Source organism: Myxine glutinosa, chromosome 9, assembly GCF_964187855.1.
Source record: "Myxine glutinosa chromosome 9, kmMyxGlut1.1, whole genome shotgun sequence".
In the NCBI taxonomy this organism is placed as follows: Eukaryota; Metazoa; Chordata; class Myxini; order Myxiniformes; family Myxinidae; genus Myxine; species Myxine glutinosa.
Genome location: NC_136269.1, coordinates 77,144,698 through 77,164,960, shown reverse-complemented (window position 1 = coordinate 77,164,960; position 20,263 = coordinate 77,144,698). Strand labels below are relative to the sequence as shown.

The following is a 20,263-nucleotide window of genomic DNA, read 5'->3' as shown; positions in this document are numbered from 1 at the left end:
CAAAGGCCTCTGACAAGTACTCGGAATTGCAGCTGAACACAAATGAATGCACCAACTTTTCTGAACCCTGCTGGACTTCACATGACCTCTTTCTGAACCCTGCTGAACTTCACATGACCTCTATCTGAACCCTGCTGGACTTCACATGACATATATCTGAACCCTGCTGGACCTACTGCGACCTCTTTCTGTACCCTGCTGGACCTCCTATGACCTCTTTCTGTACCCTGCTGGACCTCCTATGACCTCTTTCTGAACCCTGCTGAACCTCCTCTGACCTCTTTCTGAACCCTGCTGGACTTCACATGACATATATCTGAACCCTGCTGGACTTCACATGACTCCTTTCTGAACCCTGCTGGACTTCACATGACCTCTATCTGAACCCTGCTGGACTTCACATGACCTCTTTCTGAACCCTGCTGGACCTACTGCGACCTCTTTCTGTACCCTGCTGGACCTCCTATGACCTCTTTCTGAACCCTGCTGAACCTCCTCTGACCTCTTTCTGAACCCTGCTTGACCTCCTACGACATCTTTCTGAACACTGCTGGACTTCACATGACCGTGCCTTTTCACTGACGGTCTGCCAGTATTCGTTGGTCGACGTTGCAGATCCCAGTGTACTTCAGGAAGCATGGGCGAGCTTTCGCAGGCAGCCGGAACAAATGACAAATTCCTCCTCCAACCATATTTGAACGTTGGGCCTGGCCAGCAGGTTCGTGAAAGACTTGAGCCCAGCTTGACCCTCGTTCCGATGGCGGTGATACCTTGGGTTTCTCTGTTCCTCAAGGAAGTAGAACTAAAAAAGCAGGTTTGGAACGGGAAGATGACGTAATCTGTTGCCAAATCCTTGACGCGAGGGTCGCGACTGTATTTTAAAGAGGTGACCAAGGTTACTCAATCGTCACCAAGGGGTGGACTACCACTCCAATGAATTCGACTTCAGGAAAATATGTTGAAGAAGCAAAGCGACCACGCGACTTCATTAAATATTGCTAAAAGTGAAGTCAAAATCAGTTTTGAGCCAGGTAGGAGTCGAACCTACAATCTTCTGATTCGTAGTCAGACGCGTTATCCATTGCGCCACTGGCCCATGTGACTACTAGCTATCACTCCTACTGATATGTTTTAGTGCTGCAATAATGAGTGATCAACGTAAGGGGTCTCCGGTTGTCACAGACGTGCACGTTCCTGAGCCACGCGCACAAAGGCCTCTGACAAGTACTCGGAATTGCAGCTGAACACAAATGAATGCACCAACTTTTCTGAACCATGCTGGACTTCACATGACCTCTTTCTGAACCCTGCTGAACTTCACATGACCTCTATCTGAACCCTGCTGGACTTCACACGACCTCTATCTGAACCATGCTGGACTTCACATGACATATATCTGAACCCTGCTGGACCTACTGCGACCTCTTTCTGTACCCTGCTGGACCTCCTATGACCTCTTTCTGTACCCTGCTGGACCTCCTATGACCACTTTCTGAACCCTGCTGAACCTCCTCTGACCTCTTTCTGAACCCTGCTGGACTTCACATGACATATATCTGAACCCTGCTGGACTTCACATGACTCCTTTCTGAACCCTGCTGGACTTCACATGACCTCTATCTGAACCCTGCTGGACTTCACATGACCTCTATCTGAACCCTGCTGGACTTCACACGACCTCTATCTGAACCATGCTGGACTTCACATGACATATATCTGAACCCTGCTGGACCTACTGCGACCTCTTTCTGTACCCTGCTGGACCTCCTATGACCTCTTTCTGAACCCTGCTGAACCTCCTCTGACCTCTTTCTGAACCCTGATTGACCTCCTACGACATCTTTCTGAACCCTGCTGGACTTCACATGACCTCTATCTGAACCCTGCTGGACTTCACATGACCTCTTTCTGAACCCTGCTGGACCTACTGCGACCTCTTTCTGTACCCTGCTGGACCTCCTATGACCTCTTTCTGTACCCTGCTGGACCTCCTATGACCTCTTTCTGAACCCTGCTGAACCTCCTCTGACCTCTTTCTGAACCCTGCTTGACCTCCTACGACATCTTTCTGAACCCTGCTGGACTTCACATGACCGTGCCTTTTCACTGACGGTCTGCCAGTCTTCGTTGGTCGACGTTGCAGATCCCAGTGTACTTCAGGAAGCATGGGCGAGCTTTCGCAGGCAGCCGGAACAAATGACAAATTCCTCCTCCAACCATATTTGAACGTTGGGCCTGGCCAGCAGGTTCGTGAAATACTTGAGCCCAGCTTGACCCTCGTTCCGATGGCGCTGATACCTTGGGTTTCTCTGTTCCTCAAGGAAGTAGAACTAAAAAAGCAGGTTTGGAACGGGAAGATGACGTAATCTGTTGCCAAATCCTTGACGCGAGGGTCGCGACTGTATTTTAAAGAGGTGACCAAGGTTACTCAATCGTCACCAAGGGGTGGACTACCACTCCAATGAATTCGACTTCAGGAAAATATGTTGAAGAAGCAAAGCGACCACGCGACTTCATTAAATATTGCTAAAAGTGAAGTCAAAATCAGTTTTGAGCCAGGTAGGAGTCGAACCTACAATCTTCTGATTCGTAGTCAGACGTGTTATCCATTGCGCCACTGGCCCATGTGACTACTAGCTATCACTCCTACTGATATGTTTTAGTGCTGCAATAATGAGTGATCAACGTAAGGGGTCTCCGGTTGTCGCAGACGTGCACGTTCCTGAGCCACGCGCACAAAGGCCTCTGACAAGTACTCGGAATTGCAGCTGAACACAAATGAATGCACCAACTTTTCTGAACCCTGCTGGACTTCACATGACCTCTTTCTGAACCCTGCTGAACTTCACATGACCTCTATCTGAACCCTGCTGGACTTCACATGACCTCTATCTGAACCATGCTGGACTTCACATGACCTCTTTCTGAACCCTGCTGGACCTACTGCGACCTCTTTCTGTACCCTGCTGGACCTCCTATGACCTCTTTCTGAACCCTGCTGAACCTCCTCTGACCTCTTTCTGAACCCTGATTGACCTCCTACGACATCTTTCTGAACCCTGCTGGACTTCACATGACCTCTATCTGAACCCTGCTGGACTTCACATGACCTCTATCTGAACCCTGCTGGACTTCACATGACCTCTTTCTGAACCCTGCTGGACCTACTGCGACCTCTTTCTGTACCCTGCTGGACCTCCTATGACCTCTTTCTGAACCCTGCTGAACCTCCTCTGACCTCTTTCTGAACCCTGCTTGACCTCCTATGACATCTTTCTGAACCCTGCTGGACTTCACATGACCGTGCCTTTTCACTGACGGTCTGCCAGTCTTCGTTGGTCGACGTTGCAGATCCCAGTGTACTTCAGGAAGCATGGGCGAGCTTTCGCAGGCAGCCGGAACAAATGACAAATTCCTCCTCCAACCATATTTGAACGTTGGGCCTGGCCAGCAGGTTCGTGAAAGACTTGAGCCCAGCTTGACCCTCGTTCCGATGGCGGTGATACCTTGGGTTTCTCTGTTCCTCAAGGAAGTAGAACTAAAAAAGCAGGTTTGGAACGGGAAGATGACGTAATCTGTTGCCAAATCCTTGACGCGAGGGTCGCGACTGTATTTTAAAGAGGTGACCAAGGTTACTCAATCGTCACCAAGGGGTGGACTACCACTCCAATGAATTCGACTTCAGGAAAATATGTTGAAGAAGCAAAGCGACCACGCGACTTCATTAAATATTGCTAAAAGTGAAGTCAAAATCAGTTTTGAGCCAGGTAGGAGTCGAACCTACAATCTTCTGATGCATAGTCAGACGCGTTATCCATTGCGCCACTGGCCCATGTGACTACTAGCTATCACTCCTACTGATATGTTTTAGTGCTGCAATAATGAGTGATCAACGTAAGGGGTCTCCGGTTGTCGCAGACGTGCACGTTCCTGAGCCACGCGCACAAAGGCCTCTGACAAGTACTCGGAATTGCAGCTGAACACAAATGAATGCACCAACTTTTCTGAACCCTGCTGGACTTCACATGACCTCTTTCTGAACCCTGCTGAACTTCACATGACCTCTATCTGAACCCTGCTGGACTTCACACGACCTCTATTTGAACCATGCTGGACTTCACATGACATATATCTGAACCCTGCTGGACCGACTGCGACCTCTTTCTGTACCCTGCTGGACCTCATATGACCTCTTTCTGTACCCTGCTGGACCTCCTATGACCTCTTTCTGAACCCTGCTGAACCTCCTCTGACCTCTTTCTGAACCCTGATTGACCTCCTACGACATCTTTCTGAACCCTGCTGGACTTCACATGACCTCTATCTGAACCCTGCTGGACTTCACATGACCTCTTTCTGAACCCTGCTGGACCGACTGCGACCTCTTTCTGTACCCTGCTGGACCTCCTATGAGCTCTTTCTGAACCCTGCTGAACCTCCTCTGACCTCTTTCTGAACCCTGCTTGACTTCCTACGACATCTTTCTGAACCCTGCTGGACTTCACATGACCGTGCCTTTTCACTGACGGTCTGCCAGTCTTCGTTGGTCGACGTTCCAGATCCCAGTGTACTTCAGGAAGCATGGGCGAGCTGTCGCAGGCAGCCGGAACAAATGACAAATTCCTCCTCCAACCATATTTGAACGTTGGGCCTGGCCAGCAGGTTCGTGAAAGACTTGAGCCCAGCTTGACCCTCGTTCCGATGGCGGTGATACCTTGGGTTTCTCTGTTCCTCAAGGAAGTAGAACTAAAAAAGCAGGTTTGGAACGGGAAGATGACGTAATCTGTTGCCAAATCCTTGACGCGAGGGTCGCGACTGTATTTTAAAGAGGTGACCAAGGTTACTCAATCGTCACCAAGGGGTGGACTACCACTCCAATGAATTCGACTTCAGGAAAATATGTTGAAGAAGCAAAGCGACCACGCGACTTCATTAAATATTGCTAAAAGTGAAGTCAAAATCAGTTTTGAGCCAGGTAGGAGTCGAACCTACAACTCTTCTGATTCATCGTCAGACGTGTTATCCATTGCGCCACCGGCCCATGTGACTACTAGCTATCACTCCTACTGATATGTTTTAGTGCTGCAATAATGAGTGATCAACGTAAGGGGTCTCCGGTTGTCGCAGACGTGCACGTTCCTGAGCCACGCGCACAAAGGCCTCTGACAAGTACTCGGAATTGCAGCTGAACACAAATGAATGCACCAACTTTTCTGAACCCTGCTGGACTTCACATGACCTCTTTCTGAACCCTGCTGAACTTCACATGACCTCTATCTGAACCCTGCTGGACTTCACACGACCTCTATCTGAACCATGCTGGACTTCACATGACATATATCTGAACCCTGCTGGACCTACTGCGACCTCTTTCTGTACCCTGCTGGACCTCCCATGACCTCTTTCTGTACCCTGCTGGACCTCCTATGACCACTTTCTGAACCCTGCTGAACCTCCTCTGACCTCTTTCTGAACCCTGCTGGACTTCACATGACATATATCTGAACCCTGCTGGACTTCACATGACTCCTTTCTGAACCCTGCTGGACTTCACATGACCTCTATCTGAACCCTGCTGGACTTCACATGACCTCTATCTGAACCCTGCTGGACTTCACACGACCTCTATCTGAACCATGCTGGACTTCACATGACATATATCTGAACCCTGCTGGACCTACTGCGACCTCTTTCTGTACCCTGCTGGACCTCCTATGACCTCTTTCTGAACCCTGCTGAACCTCCTCTGACCTCTTTCTGAACCCTGATTGACCTCCTACGACATCTTTCTGAACCCTGCTGGACTTCACATGACCTCTATCTGAACCCTGCTGGACTTCACATGACCTCTTTCTGAACCCTGCTGGACCTACTGCGACCTCTTTCTGTACCCTGCTGGACCTCCTATGACCTCTTTCTGTACCCTGCTGGACCTCCTATGGCCTCTTTCTGAACCCTGCTGAACCTCCTCTGACCTCTTTCTGAACCCTGCTTGACCTCCTACGACATCTTTCTGAACCCTGCTGGACTTCACATGACCGTGCCTTTTCACTGACGGTCTGCCAGTCTTCGTTGGTCGACGTTGCAGATCCCAGTGTACTTCAGGAAGCATGGGCGAGCTTTCGCAGGCAGCCGGAACAAATGACAAATTCCTCCTCCAACCATATTTGAACGTTGGGCCTGGCCAGCAGGTTCGTGAAAGACTTGAGCCCAGCTTGACCCTCGTTCCGATGGCGCTGATACCTTGGGTTTCTCTGTTCCTCAAGGAAGTAGAACTAAAAAAGCAGGTTTGGAACGGGAAGATGACGTAATCTGTTGCCAAATCCTTGACGCGAGGGTCGCGACTGTATTTTAAAGAGGTGACCAAGGTTACTCAATCGTCACCAAGGGGTGGACTACCACTCCAATGAATTCGACTTCAGGAAAATATGTTGAAGAAGCAAAGCGACCACGCGACTTCATTAAATATTGCTAAAAGTGAAGTCAAAATCAGTTTTGAGCCAGGTAGGAGTCGAACCTACAATCTTCTGATTCGTAGTCAGACGTGTTATCCATTGCGCCACTGGCCCATGTGACTACTAGCTATCACTCCTACTGATATGTTTTAGTGCTGCAATAATGAGTGATCAACGTAAGGGGTCTCCGGTTGTCGCAGACGTGCACGTTCCTGAGCCACGCGCACAAAGGCCTCTGACAAGTACTCGGAATTGCAGCTGAACACAAATGAATGCACCAACTTTTCTGAACCCTGCTGGACTTCACATGACCTCTTTCTGAACCCTGCTGAACTTCACATGACCTCTATCTGAACCCTGCTGGACTTCACACGACCTCTATCTGAACCATGCTGGACTTCACATGACATATATCTGAACCCTGCTGGACCTACTGCGACCTCTTTCTGTACCCTGCTGGACCTCCTATGACCTCTTTCTGAACCCTGCTGAACCTCCTCTGACCTCTTTCTGAACCCTGATTGACCTCCTACGACATCTTTCTGAACCCTGCTGGACTTCACATGACCTCTATCTGAACCCTGCTGGACTTCACATGACCTCTTTCTGAACCCTGCTGGACCTACTGCGACCTCTTTCTGTACCCTGCTGGACCTCCTATGACCTCTTTCTGAACCCTGCTGAACCTCCTCTGACCTCTTTCTGAACCCTGCTTGACCTGCTACGACATCTTTCTGAACCCTGCTGGACTTCACATGACCGTGCCTTTTCACTGACGGTCTGCCAGTCTTCGTTGGTCGACGTTGCAGATCCCAGTGTACTTCAGGAAGCATGGGCGAGCTTTCGCAGGCAGCCGGAACAAATGACAAATTCCTCCTCCAACCATATTTGAACGTTGGGCCTGGCCAGCAGGTTCGTGAAAGACTTGAGCCCAGCTTGACCCTCGTTCCGATGGCGGTGATACCTTGGGTTTCTCTGTTCCTCAAGGAAGTAGAACTAAAAAAGCAGGTTTGGAACGGGAAGATGACGTAATCTGTTGCCAAATCCTTGACGCGAGGGTCACGACTGTATTTTAAAGAGGTGACCAAGGTTACTCAATCGTCACCAAGGGGTGGACTACCACTCCAATGAATTCGACTTCAGGAAAATATGTTGAAGAAGCAAAGCGACCACGCGACTTCATTAAATATTGCTAAAAGTGAAGTCAAAATAAGTTTTGAGCCAGGTAGGAGTCGAACCTACAATCTTCTGATTCGTAGTCAGATGCGTTATCCATTGCGCCACTGGCCCATGTGACTACTAGCTATCACTCCTACTGATATGTTTTAGTGCTGCAATAATGTGTGATCAACGTAAGGGGTCTCCGGTTGTCGCAGACGTGCACGTTCCTGAGCCACGCGCACAAAGGCCTCTGACAAGTACTCGGAAATGCAGCTGAACACAAATGAATGCACCAACTTTTCTGAACCCTGCTGGACTTCACATGACCTCTTTCTGAACCCTGCTGGACTTCACATGACCTCTATCTGAACCCTGCTGGACTTCACATGACCTCTTTCTGAACCCTGCTGGACCTACTGCGACCTCTTTCTGTACCCTGCTGGACCTCCTATGACCTCTTTCTGAACCCTGCTGAACTTCACATGACCTCTATCTGAACCCTGCTGGACTTCACACGACCTCTATTTGAACCATGCTGGACTTCACATGACATATATCTGAACCCTGCTGGACCGACTGCGACCTCTTTCTGTACCCTGCTGGACCTCCTATGACCTCTTTCTGTACCCTGCTGGACCTCCTATGACCTCTTTCTGAACCCTGCTGAACCTCCTCTGACCTCTTTCTGAACCCTGATTGACCTCCTACGACATCTTTCTGAACCCTGCTGGACTTCACATGACCTCTATCTGAACCCTGCTGGACTTCACATGACCTCTTTCTGAACCCTGCTGGACCGACTGCGACCTCTTTCTGTACCCTGCTGGACCTCCTATGACCTCTTTCTGAACCCTGCTGAACCTCCTCTGACCTCTTTCTGAACCCTGCTTGACTTCCTACGACATCTTTCTGAACCCTGCTGGACTTCACATGACCGTGCCTTTTCACTGACGGTCTGCCAGTCTTCGTTGGTCGACGTTCCAGATCCCAGTGTACTTCAGGAAGCATGGGCGAGCTGTCGCAGGCAGCCGGAACAAATGACAAATTCCTCCTCCAACCATATTTGAACGTTGGGCCTGGCCAGCAGGTTCGTGAAAGACTTGAGCCCAGCTTGACCCTCGTTCCGATGGCGGTGATACCTTGGGTTTCTCTGTTCCTCAAGGAAGTAGAACTAAAAAAGCAGGTTTGGAACGGGAAGATGACGTAATCTGTTGCCAAATCCTTGACGCGAGGGTCGCGACTGTATTTTAAAGAGGTGACCAAGGTTACTCAATCGTCACCAAGGGGTGGACTACCACTCCAATGAATTCGACTTCATGAAAATATGTTGAAGAAGCAAAGCGACCACGCGACTTCATTAAATATTGCTAAAAGTGAAGTCAAAATCAGTTTTGAGCCAGGTAGGAGTCGAACCTACAATCTTCTGATTCATCGTCAGACCGTGTTATCCATTGCGCCACTGGCCCATGTGACTACTAGCTATCACTCCTACTGATATGTTTTAGTGCTGCAATAATGAGTGATCAACGTAAGGGGTCTCCGGTTGTCGCAGACGTGCACGTTCCTGAGCCACGCGCACAAAGGCCTCTGACAAGTACTCGGAATTGCAGCTGAACACAAATGAATGCACCAACTTTTCTGAACCCTGCTGGACTTCACATGACCTCTTTCTGAACCCTGCTGAACTTCACATGACCTCTATCTGAACCCTGCTGGACTTCACATGACATATATCTGAACCCTGCTGGACCTACTGCGACCTCTTTCTGTACCCTGCTGGACCTCCTATGACCTCTTTCTGTACCCTGCTGGACCTCCTATGACCTCTTTCTGAACCCTGCTGAACCTCCTCTGACCTCTTTCTGAACCCTGCTGGACTTCACATGACATATATCTGAACCCTGCTGGACTTCACATGACTCCTTTCTGAACCCTGCTGGACTTCACATGACCTCTATCTGAACCCTGCTGGACTTCACATGACCTCTTTCTGAACCCTGCTGGACCTACTGCGACCTCTTTCTGTACCCTGCTGGACCTCGTATGACCTCTTTCTGAACCCTGCTGAACCTCCTCTGACCTCTTTCTGAACCCTGCTTGACCTCCTACGACATCTTTCTGAACCCTGCTGGACATCACATGACCGTGCCTTTTCACTGACGGTCTGCCAGTCTTCGTTGGTCGACGTTGCAGATCCCAGTGTACTTCAGGAAGCATGGGCGAGCTTTCGCAGGCAGCCGGAACAAATGACAAATTCCTCCTCCAACCATATTTGAACGTTGGGCCTGGCCAGCAGGTTCGTGAAATACTTGAGCCCAGCTTGACCCTCGTTCCGATGACGGTGATACCTTGGGTTTCTCTGTTCCTCAAGGAAGTAGAACTAAAAAAGCAGGTTTGGAACGGGAAGATGACGTAATCTGTTGCCAAATCCTTGACGCGAGGGTCGCGACTGTATTTTAAAGAGGTGACCAAGGTTACTCAATCGTCACCAAGGGGTGGACGACCACTCCAATGAATTCGACTTCAGGAAAATATGTTGAAGAAGCAAAGCGACCACGCGACTTCATTAAATATTGCTAAAAGTGAAGTCAAAATCAGTTTTGAGCCAAGTAGGAGTCGAACTTACAATCTTCTGATTTGTAGTCAGACGCGTTATCCATTGCGCCACTGGCCCATATGACTACTAGCTATCACTCCTACTGATATGTTTTAGTGCTGCAATAATGAGTGATCAACGTAAGGGGTCTCCGGTTGTCGCAGACGTGCACGTTCCTGAGCCACGCGCACAAAGGCCTCTGACAAGTACTCGGAATTGCAGCTGAACACAAATGAATGCACCAACTTTTCTGAACCCTGCTGGACTTTACATGACATATATCTGAACCCTGCTGGACTTCACATGACTCCTTTCTGAACCCTGCTGGACTTCACATGACCTCTATCTGAACCCTGCTGGACTTCACATGACCTCTTTCTGAACCCTGCTGGACCTACTGCGACCTCTTTCTGTACCCTGCTGGACCTCCTATGACCTCTTTCTGAACCCTGCTGAACCTCCTCTGACCTCTTTCTGAACCCTGATTGACCTCCTACGACATCTTTCTGAACCCTGCTGGACTTCACATGACCTCTATCTGAACCCTGCTGGACTTCACATGACCTCTATCTGAACCCTGCTGGACTTCACATGACCTCTTTCTGAACCCTGCTGGACCTACTGCGACCTCTTTCTGTACCCTGCTGGACCTCCTATGACCTCTTTCTGAACCCTGCTGAACCTCCTCTGACCTCTTTCTGAACCCTGCTTGACCTCCTACGACATCTTTCTGAACACTGCTGGACTTCACATGACCGTGCCTTTTCACTGACGGTCTGCCAGTATTCGTTGGTCGACGTTGCAGATCCCAGTGTACTTCAGGAAGCATGGGCGAGCTTTCGCAGGCAGCCGGAACAAATGACAAATTCCTCCTCCAACCATATTTGAACGTTGGGCCTGGCCAGCAGGTTCGTGAAAGACTTGAGCCCAGCTTGACCCTCGTTCCGATGGCGGTGATACCTTGGGTTTCTCTGTTCCTCAAGGAAGTAGAACTAAAAAAGCAGGTTTGGAACGGGAAGATGACGTAATCTGTTGCCAAATCCTTGACGCGAGGGTCGCGACTGTATTTTAAAGAGGTGACCAAGGTTACTCAATCGTCACCAAGGGGTGGACTACCACTCCAATGAATTCGACTTCAGGAAAATATGTTGAAGAAGCAAAGCGACCACGCGACTTCATTAAATATTGCTAAAAGTGAAGTCAAAATCAGTTTTGAGCCAGGTAGGAGTCGAACCTACAATCTTCTGATTCGTAGTCAGACGCGTTATCCATTGCGCCACTGGCCCATGTGACTACTAGCTATCACTCCTACTGATATGTTTTAGTGCTGCAATAATGAGTGTTCAACGTAAGGGGTCTCCGGTTGTCGCAGACGTGCACGTTCCTGAGCCACGCGCACAAAGGCCTCTGACAAGTACTCGGAATTGCAGCTGAACACAAATGAATGCACCAACTTTTCTGAACCCTGCTGGACTTCACATGACCTCTTTCTGAACCCTGCTGAACTTCACATGACCTCTATCTGAACCCTGCTGGACTTCACACGACCTCTATCTGAACCATGCTGGACTTCACATTACATATATCTGAACCCTGCTGGACCTACTGCGACCTCTTTCTGTACCCTGCTGGACCTCCTATGACCTCTTTCTGTACCCTGCTGGACCTCCTATGACCTCTTTCTGAACCCTGCTGAACCTCCTCTGACCTCTTTCTGAACCCTGCTGGACTTCACATGACATATATCTGAACCCTGCTGGACTTCACATGACTCCTTTCTGAACCCTGCTGGACTTCACATGACCTCTATCTGAACCCAGCTGGACTTCACATGACCTCTTTCTGAACCCTGCTGGACCTACTGCGACCTCTTTCTGAACCCTGCTGGACTTCACATGACCTCTTTCTGAACCCTGCTGGACCTACTGCGACCTCTTTCTGTACCCTGCTGGACCTCCTATGACCTCTTTCTGAACCCTGCTCAACCTCCTCTGACCTCTTTCTGAACCCTGATTGACCTCCTACGACATCTTTCTGAACCCTGCTGGACTTCACATGACCTCTATCTGAACCCTGCTGGACTTCACATGACCTCTTTCTGAACCCTGCTGGACCTACTGCGACCTCTTTCTGTACCCTGCTGGACCTCCTATGACCTCTTTCTGTACCCTGCTGGACCTCCTATGACCTCTTTCTGAACCCTGCTGAACCTCCTCTGACCTCTTTCTGAACCCTGCTTGACCCCCTACGACATCTTTCTGAACCCTGCTGGACTTCACATGACCGTGCCTTTTCACTGACGGTCTGCCAGTCTTCGTTGGTCGACGTTGCAGATCCCAGTGTACTTCAGGAAGCATGGGCGAGCTTTCGCAGGCAGCCGGAACAAATGACAAATTCCTCCTCCAACCATATTTGAACGTTGGGCCTGGCCAGCAGGTTCGTGAAAGACTTGAGCCCAGCTTGACCCTCGTTCCGATGGCGGTGATACCTTGGGTTTCTCTGTTCCTCAAGGAAGTAGAACTAAAAAAGCAGGTTTGGAACGGGAAGATGACGTAATCTGTTGCCAAATCCTTGACGCGAGGGTCGCGTCTGTATTTTAAAGAGGTGACCAAGGTTACTCAATCGTCACCAAGGGGTGGACTACCACTCCAATGAATTCGACTTCAGGAAAATATGTTGAAGAAGCAAAGCGACCACGCGACTTCATAAAATATTGCTAAAAGTGAAATCAAAATCAGTTTTGAGCCAGGTAGGAGTACGAACCTACAATCTTCTGATTCGTAGTCAGACGCGTTATCCATTGCGCCACTGGCCCATGTGACTACTAGCTATCACTCCTACTGATATGTTTTAGTGCTGCAATAATGAGTGATCAACGTAAGGGGTCTCCGGTTGTCGCAGACGTGCACGTTCCTGAGCCACGCGCACAAAGGCCTCTGACAAGTACTCGGAATTGCAGCTGAACACAAATGAATGCACCAACTTTTCTGAACCCTGCTGGACTTCACATGACCTCTTTCTGAACCCTGCTGAACTTCACATGACCTCTATCTGAACCCTGCTGGACTTCACACGACCTCTATCTGAACCATGCTGGACTTCACATGACATATATCTGAACCCCGCTGGACCTACTGCGACCTCTTTCTGTACCCTGCTGGACCTCCTATGACCTCTTTCTGAACCCTGCTGAACCTCCTCTGACCTCTTTCTGAACCCTGATTGACCTCCTACGACATCTTTCTGAACCCTGCTGGACTTCACATGACCTCTATCTGAACCCTGCTGGACTTCACATGACCTCTTTCTGAACCCTGCTGGACCTACTGCGACCTCTTTCTGTACCCTGCTGGACCTCCTATGACCTCTTTCTGAACCCTGCTGAACCTCCTCTGACCTCTTTCTGAACCCTGCTTGACCTGCTACGACATCTTTCTGAACCCTGCTGGACTTCACATGACCGTGCCTTTTCACTGACGGTCTGCCAGTCTTCGTTGGTCGACGTTGCAGATCCCAGTGTACTTCAGGAAGCATGGGCGAGCTTTCGCAGGCAGCCGGAACAAATGACAAATTCCTCCTCCAACCATATTTGAACGTTGGGCCTGGCCAGCAGGTTCGTGAAAGACTTGAGCCCAGCTTGACCCTCGTTCCGATGGCGGTGATACCTTGGGTTTCTCTGTTCCTCAAGGAAGTAGAACTAAAAAAGCAGGTTTGGAACGGGAAGATGACGTAATCTGTTGCCAAATCCTTGACGCGAGGGTCACGACTGTATTTTAAAGAGGTGACCAAGGTTACTCAATCGTCACCAAGGGGTGGACTACCACTCCAATGAATTCGACTTCAGGAAAATATGTTGAAGAAGCAAAGCGACCACGCGACTTCATTAAATATTGCTAAAAGTGAAGTCAAAATCAGTTTTGAGCCAGATAGGAGTCGAACCTACAATCTTCTGATTCGTAGTCAGACGCGTTATCCATTGCGCCACTGGCCCATGTGACTACTAGCTATCACTCCTACTGATATGTTTTAGTGCTGCAATAATGTGTGATCAACGTAAGGGGTCTCCGGTTGTCGCAGACGTGCACGTTCCTGAGCCACGCGCACAAAGGCCTCTGACAAGTCCTCGGAAATGCAGCTGAACACAAATGAATGCACCAACTTTTCTGAACCCTGCTGGACTTCACATGACCTCTTTCTGAACCCTGCTGGACTTCACATGACCTCTATCTGAACCCTGCTGGACTTCACATGACCTCTTTCTGAACCCTGCTGGACCTACTGCGACCTCTTTCTGTACCCTGCTGGACCTCCTATGACCTCTTTCTGAACCCTGCTGGACTTCACATGACCTCTATCTGAACCCTGCTGGACTTCACATGACCTCTTTCTGAACCCTGCTGGACCTACTGCGACCTCTTTCTGTACCCTGCTGGACCTCCTATGACCTCTTTCTGAACCCTGCTGAACCTCCTCTGACCTCTTTCTGAACCCTGCTTGACCTCCTTCGACATCTTTCTGAACCCTGCTGGACTTCACATGACCGTGCCTTTTCACTGACGGTCTGCCAGTCTTCGTTGGTCGACGTTCCAGATCCCAGTGTACTTCAGGAAGCATGGGCGAGCTTTCGCAGGCAGCCGGAACAAATGACAAATTCCTCCTCCAACCATATTTGAACGTTGGGCCTGGCCAGCAGGTTCGTGAAAGACTTGAGCCCAGCTTGACCCTCGTTCCGATGGCGGTGATACCTTGGGTTTCTCTGTTCCTCAAGGAAGTAGAACTAAAAAAGCAGGTTTGGAACGGGAAGATTACGTAATCTGTTGCCAAATCCTTGACGCGAGGGTCGCGACTGTATTTTAAAGAGGTGACCAAGGTTACTCAATCGTCACCAAGGGGTGGACTACCACTCCAATGAATTCGACTTCAGGAAAATATGTTGAAGAAGCAAAGCGACCACGCGACTTCATTAAATATTGCTAAAAGTGAAGTCAAAATCAGTTTTGAGCCAGGTAGGAGTCGAACCTACAATCTTCTGATTCATAGTCAGACACGTTATCCATTGCGCCACTGGCCCATGTGACGACTAGCTATCACTCCTACTGATATGTTTTAGTGCTGCAATAATGAGTGATCAACGGAAGGGGTCTCCGGTTGTCGCAGACGTGCACGTCCCTGAGCCACGCGCACAAAGGCCTCTGATAAGTACTCGGAATTGCAGCTGAACACAAATGAATGCACCAACTTTTCTGAACCCTGCTGGACTTCACATGACCTCTTTCTGAACCCTGCTGAACTTCACATGACCTCTATCTGAACCCTGCTGGACTTCACACGACCTCTATCTGAACAATGCTGGACTTCACATGACATATATCTGAACCCTGCTGGACCTACTGCGACCTCTTTCTGTACCCTGCTGGACCTCCTATGACCTCTTTCTGAACCCTGCTGAACCTCCTCTGACCTCTTTCTGAACCCTGATTGACCTCCTACGACATCTTTCTGAACCCTGCTGGACTTCACATGACCTCTATCTGAACCCTGCTGGACTTCACATGACCTCTTTCTGAACCCTGCTGGACCTACTGCGACCTCTTTCTGTACCCTGATTGACCTCCTACGACATCTTTCTGAACCCTGCTGGACTTCACATGACCTCTTTCTGAACCCTGCTGAACTTCACATGACCTCTATCTGAACCCTGCTGGACTTCACACGACCTCTATCTGAACCATGCTGGACTTCACATGACATATATCTGAACCCTGCTGGACCTACTGCGACCTCTTTCTGTACCCTGCTGGACCTCCTATGACCTCTTTCTGAACCCTGCTGAACCTCCTCTGACCTCTTTCTGAACCCTGCTGGACTTCACATGACATATATCTGAACCCTGCTGGACTTCACATGACTCCTTTCTGAACCCTGCTGGACTTCACATGACCTCTATCTGAACCCTGCTCAACCTCCTCTGACCTCTTTCTGAACCCTGATTGACCTCCTACGACATCTTTCTGAACCCTGCTGGACTTCACATGACCTCTTTCTGAACCCTGCTGGACCTACTGCGACCTCTTTCTGTACCCTGCTGGACCTCCTATGACCTCTTTCTGTACCCTGCTGGACCTCCTATGACCTCTTTCTGAACCCTGCTGAACCTCCTCTGACCTCTTTCTGAACCCTGCTTGACCCCCTACGACATCTTTCTGAACCCTGCTGGACTTCACATGACCGTGCCTTTTCACTGACGGTCTGCCAGTCTTCGTTGGTCGACGTTGCAGATCCCAGTGTACTTCAGGAAGCATGGGCGAGCTTTCGCAGGCAGCCGGAACAAATGACAAATTCCTCCTCCAACCATATTTGAACGTTGGGCCTGGCCAGCAGGTTCGTGAAAGACTTGAGCCCAGCTTGACCCTCGTTCCGATGGCGGTGATACCTTGGGTTTCTCTGTTCCTCAAGGAAGTAGAACTAAAAAAGCAGGTTTGGAACGGGAAGATGACGTAATCTGTTGCCAAATCCTTGACGCGAGGGTCGCGACTGTATTTTAAAGAGGTGACCAAGGTTACTCAATCGTCACCAAGGGGTGGACTACCACTCCAATGAATTCGACTTCAGGAAAATATGTTGAAGAAGCAAAGCGACCACGCGACTTCATAAAATATTGCTAAAAGTGAAATCAAAATCAGTTTTGAGCCAGGTAGGAGTCGAACCTACAATCTTCTGATTCGTAGTCAGACGCGTTATCCATTGCGCCACTGGCCCATGTGACTACTAGCTATCACTCCTACTGATATGTTTTAGTGCTGCAATAATGAGTGATCAACGTAAGGGGTCTCCGGTTGTCGCAGACGTGCACGTTCCTGAGCCACGCGCACAAAGGCCTCTGACAAGTACTCGGAATTGCAGCTGAACACAAATGAATGCACCAACTTTTCTGAACCCTGCTGGACTTCACATGACCTCTTTCTGAACCCTGCTGAACTTCACATGACCTCTATCTGAACCCTGCTGGACTTCACACGACCTCTATCTGAACCATGCTGGACTTCACATGACATATATCTGAACCCCGCTGGACCTACTGCGACCTCTTTCTGTACCCTGCTGGACCTCCTATGACCTCTTTCTGAACCCTGCTGAACCTCCTCTGACCTCTTTCTGAACCCTGATTGACCTCCTACGACATCTTTCTGAACCCTGCTGGACTTCACATGACCTCTATCTGAACCCTGCTGGACTTCACATGACCTCTTTCTGAACCCTGCTGGACCTACTGCGACCTCTTTCTGTACCCTGCTGGACCTCCTATGACCTCTTTCTGAACCCTGCTGAACCTCCTCTGACCTCTTTCTGAACCCTGCTTGACCTGCTACGACATCTTTCTGAACCCTGCTGGACTTCACATGACCGTGCCTTTTCACTGACGGTCTGCCAGTCTTCGTTGGTCGACGTTGCAGATCCCAGTGTACTTCAGGAAGCATGGGCGAGCTTTCGCAGGCAGCCGGAACAAATTACAAATTCCTCCTCCAACCATATTTGAACGTTGGGCCTGGCCAGCAGGTTCGTGAAAGACTTGAGCCCAGCTTGACCCTCGTTCCGATGGCGGTGATACCTTGGGTTTCTCTGTTCCTCAAGGAAGTAGAACTAAAAAAGCAGGTTTGGAACGGGAAGATGACGTAATCTGTTGCCAAATCCTTGACGCGAGGGTCACGACTGTATTTTAAAGAGGTGACCAAGGTTACTCAATCGTCACCAAGGGGTGGACTACCACTCCAATGAATTCGACTTCAGGAAAATATGTTGAAGAAGCAAAGCGACCACGCGACTTCATTAAATATTGCTAAAAGTGAAGTCAAAATCAGTTTTGAGCCAGATAGGAGTCGAACCTACAATCTTCTGATTCGTAGTCAGACGCGTTATCCATTGCGCCACTTCAGACGCGTTATCCATTGCGCCACTGGCCCATGTGACTACTAGCTATCACTCCTACTGATATGTTTTAGTGCTGCAATAATGTGTGATCAACGTAAGGGGTCTCCGGTTGTCGCAGACGTGCACGTTCCTGAGCCACGCGCACAAAGGCCTCTGACAAGTCCTCGGAAATGCAGCTGAACACAAATGAATGCACCAACTTTTCTGAACCCTGCTGGACTTCACATGACCTCTTTCTGAACCCTGCTGGACTTCACATGACCTCTATCTGAACCCTGCTGGACTTCACATGACCTCTTTCTGAACCCTGCTGGACCTACTGCGACCTCTTTCTGTACCCTGCTGGACCTCCTATGACCTCTTTCTGAACCCTGCTGGACTTCACATGACCTCTATCTGAACCCTGCTGGACTTCACATGACCTCTTTCTGAACCCTGCTGGACCTACTGCGACCTCTTTCTGTACCCTGCTGGACCTCCTATGACCTCTTTCTGAACCCTGCTGAACCTCCTCTGACCTCTTTCTGAACCCTGCTTGACCTCCTTCGACATCTTTCTGAACCCTGCTGGACTTCACATGACCGTGCCTTTTCACTGACGGTCTGCCAGTCTTCGTTGGTCGACGTTCCAGATCCCAGTGTACTTCAGGAAGCATGGGCGAGCTTTCGCAGGCAGCCGGAACAAATGACAAATTCCTCCTCCAACCATATTTGAACGTTGGGCCTGGCCAGCAGGTTCGTGAAAGACTTGAGCCCAGCTTGACCCTCGTTCCGATGGCGGTGATACCTTGGGTTTCTCTGTTCCTCAAGGAAGTAGAACTAAAAAAGCAGGTTTGGAACGGGAAGATTACGTAATCTGTTGCCAAATCCTTGACGCGAGGGTCGCGACTGTATTTTAAAGAGGTGACCAAGGTTACTCAATCGTCACCAAGGGGTGGACTACCACTCCAATGAATTCGACTTCAGGAAAATATGTTGAAGAAGCAAAGCGACCACGCGACTTCATTAAATATTGCTAAAAGTGAAGTCAAAATCAGTTTTGAGCCAGGTAGGAGTCGAACCTACAATCTTCTGATTCGTAGTCAGACACGTTATCCATTGCGCCACTGGCCCATGTGACGACTAGCTATCACTCCTACTGATATGTTTTAGTGCTGCAATAATGAGTGATCAACGGAAGGGGTCTCCGGTTGTCGCAGACGTGCACGTCCCTGAGCCACGCGCACAAAGGCCTCTGATAAGTACTCGGAATTGCAGCTGAACACAAATGAATGCACCAACTTTTCTGAACCCTGCTGGACTTCACATGACCTCTTTCTGAACCCTGCTGAACTTCACATGACCTCTATCTGAACCCTGCTGGACTTCACACGACCTCTATCTGAACAATGCTGGACTTCACATGACATATATCTGAACCCTGCTGGACCTACTGCGACCTCTTTCTGTACCCTGCTGGACCTCCTATGACCTCTTTCTGAACCCTGCTGAACCTCCTCTGACCTCTTTCTGAACCCTGATTGACCTCCTACGACATCTTTCTGAACCCTGCTGGACTTCACATGACCTCTATCTGAACCCTGCTGGACTTCACATGACCTCTTTCTGAACCCTGCTGGACCTACTGCGACCTCTTTCTGTACCCTGCTGGACCTCCTATGACCTCTTTCTGTACCCTGCTGGACCTCCTATGACCTCTTTCTGAACCCTGCTGAACCTCCTCTGACCTCTTTCTGAACCCTGCTTGACCTCCTACGACATCTTTCTGAACCCTGCTGGACTTCACATGACCGTGCCTTTTCACTGACGGTCTGCCAGTCTTCGTTGGTCGACGTTGCAGATCCCATTGTACTTCAGGAAGCATGGGCGAGCTTTCGCAGGCAGCCGGAACAAATGACAAATTCCTCCTCCAACCATATTTGAACGTTGGGCCTGGCCAGCAGGTTCGTGAAAGACTTGAGCCCAGCTTGACCCTCGTTCCGATGGCGGTGATACCTTGGGTTTCTCTGTTCCTCAAGGAAGTAGAACTAAAAAAGCAGGTTTGGAACGGGAAGATGACGTAATCTGTTGCCAAATCCTTGACGCGAGGGTCGTGACTGTATTTTAAAGAGGTGACCAAGGTT

General features: G+C 49.6%; 3 non-coding genes across 3 annotated transcripts; all 3 read right to left on the bottom strand.

Annotated features, from left to right (window-relative positions):
- Window positions 1-3,759: 3,759 nt before the first annotated feature.
- TRNAH-AUG (transfer RNA histidin (anticodon AUG)) lies at window positions 3,760-3,832 on the bottom strand. Its single transcript has one exon. It is a non-coding gene; the product is annotated as a tRNA-His (tRNA).
- A 6,385-nt stretch (window positions 3,833-10,217) lies between these two features.
- Window positions 10,218-10,290, bottom strand: TRNAC-ACA (transfer RNA cysteine (anticodon ACA)). Its single transcript has one exon. It is a non-coding gene; the product is annotated as a tRNA-Cys (tRNA).
- A 4,920-nt stretch (window positions 10,291-15,210) lies between these two features.
- On the bottom strand, window positions 15,211-15,283 carry TRNAH-AUG (transfer RNA histidin (anticodon AUG)). Its single transcript has one exon. It is a non-coding gene; the product is annotated as a tRNA-His (tRNA).
- Between the last annotated feature and the right edge of the window lie 4,980 nt (window positions 15,284-20,263).